Raw genomic sequence first — 2571 nt, 5'->3', positions numbered from 1 at the left:
TACAGCGACAGCAGGTTAATACAGCGACAGCAGGTTAATACAGCGACAGCATGTTAATACAGCGACAGCAGGTTAATACAGCGACAGCATGTTAATACGGCAGGTTAATACAGTGACAGCAGGTTAATACAGCGACAGCAGGTTAATACAGCGACAGCATGTTAATACGGCAGGTTAATACAGTGACAGCAGGTTAATACAGCGACAGCATGTTAATACAGTGACAGCAGGTTAATACAGCGACAGCAGGTTAATACAGCGACAGCAGGTTAATACAGCGACAGCATGTTAATACGGCAGGTTAATACAGCGACAGCAGGTTAATACAGCGACAGCATGTTAATACAGCGACAGCAGGTTAATACAGCGACAGCATGTTAATACGGCAGGTTAATACAGTGACAGCAGGTTAATACAGCGACAGCAGGTTAATACAGCGACAGCAGGTTAATACAGTGACAGCAGGTTAATACAGCGACAGCAGGTTAATACAGCGACAGCATGTTAATACGGCAGGTTAATACAGCGACAGCAGGTTAATACAGCGACAGCAGGTTAATACAGCGACAGCAGGTTAATACAGCGACAGCAGGTTAATACAGCGACAGCAGGTTAATACAGCGACAGCAGGTTAATACAGCGACAGCATATTAATACAGCGACATCAGGTTAATACAGCGACAGCATGTTAATACAGCGACAGCAGGTTAATACAGCGACAGCAGGTTAATACAGCGACAGCAGGTTAATACGGCGACAGCATGTTAATACAGCGACAGCAGGTTAATACAGCAGGTTAATACAGTGACAGCAGGTTAATACAGCGACAGCAGGTTAATACAGCGACAGCATGTTAATACAGCGACAGCATGTTAATACAGCGACAGCAGGTTAATACAGCGACAGCAGGTTAATACAGCGACAGCATGTTAATACAGCGACAGCAGGTTAATACAGCGACAGCATGTTAATACGGCAGGTTAATACAGTGACAGCAGGTTAATACAGCGACAGCAGGTTAATACAGCGACAGCATGTTAATACGGCAGGTTAATACAGTGACAGCAGGTTAATACAGCGACAGCATGTTAATACAGCGACAGCAGGTTAATACAGCGACAGCAGGTTAATACAGCGACAGCAGGTTAATACAGCGACAGCATGTTAATACGGCAGGTTAATACAGCGACAGCAGGTTAATACAGCGACAGCATGTTAATACAGCGACAGCAGGTTAATACAGCGACAGCATGTTAATACGGCAGGTTAATATAGTGACAGCAGGTTAATACAGCGACAGCAGGTTAATACAGTGACAGCAGGTTAATACAGCGACAGCAGGTTAATACAGCGACAGCATGTTAATACGGCAGGTTAATACAGCGACAGCAGGTTAATACAGCGACAGCATGTTAATACAGCGACAGCAGGTTAATACATCGACAGCAGGTTAATACAGCGACAGGAGGTTAATACAGCGACAGCATGTTAATACGGCGACAGCATGTTAATACGGCGACAGCAGGTTAATACAGCGACAGCAGGTTAATACAGCGACAGCAGGTTAATACAGCGACAGCATGTTAATACAGCGACAGCATGTTAATACAGCGACAGCAGGTTAATACAGCGACAGCAGGTTAATACAGCGACAGCATGTTAATACAGCGACAGCAGGTTAATAAAGCGACAGCATGTTAATACGGCAGGTTAATACAGTGACAGCAGGTTAATACAGCGACAGCAGGTTAATACAGCGACAGCATGTTAATACGGCAGGTTAATACAGTGACAGCAGGTTAATACAGCGACAGCATGTTAATACAGTGACAGCAGGTTAATACAGCGACAGCAGGTTAATACAGCGACAGCAGGTTAATACAGCGACAGCATGTTAATACGGCAGGTTAATACAGCGACAGCAGGTTAATACAGCGACAGCATGTTAATACAGCGACAGCAGGTTAATACAGCGACAGCATGTTAATACGGCAGGTTAATACAGTGACAGCAGGTTAATACAGCGACAGCAGGTTAATACAGTGACAGCAGGTTAATACAGCGACAGCAGGTTAATACAGCGACAGCATGTTAATACGGCAGGTTAATACAGCGACAGCAGGTTAATACAGCGACAGCAGGTTAATACAGCGACAGCAGGTTAATACATCGACAGCAGGTTAATACAGCGACAGGAGGTTAATACAGCGACAGCATGTTAATACGGCGACAGCATGTTAATACGGCGACAGCAGGTTAATACGGCGACAGCAGGTTAATACGGCGACAGCTGGTTAATACAGCGACAGCATATTATTACAGTGACAGCAGGTTAATACAGCGACAGCATATTAATACATTGACAGCAGGTTAATACAGTGACAGCAGGTTAATACATCGACAGCATGTTAATACAGCGACAGCATGTTAATACAGCGACAGCAGGTTAATACAGCGACAGCAGGTTAATACAGCGACAGCATGTTAATACAGCGACAGCAGGTTAATACAGCGACAGCATGTTAATACAGCGACAGCATGTTAATACAGCGACAGCATGTTAATACAGCA

Source organism: Salvelinus alpinus, chromosome 11 (assembly GCF_045679555.1).
Source record: "Salvelinus alpinus chromosome 11, SLU_Salpinus.1, whole genome shotgun sequence".
In the NCBI taxonomy this organism is placed as follows: domain Eukaryota; kingdom Metazoa; phylum Chordata; class Actinopteri; order Salmoniformes; family Salmonidae; genus Salvelinus; species Salvelinus alpinus.
Note: the sequence above shows the minus strand (reverse complement) of the source record.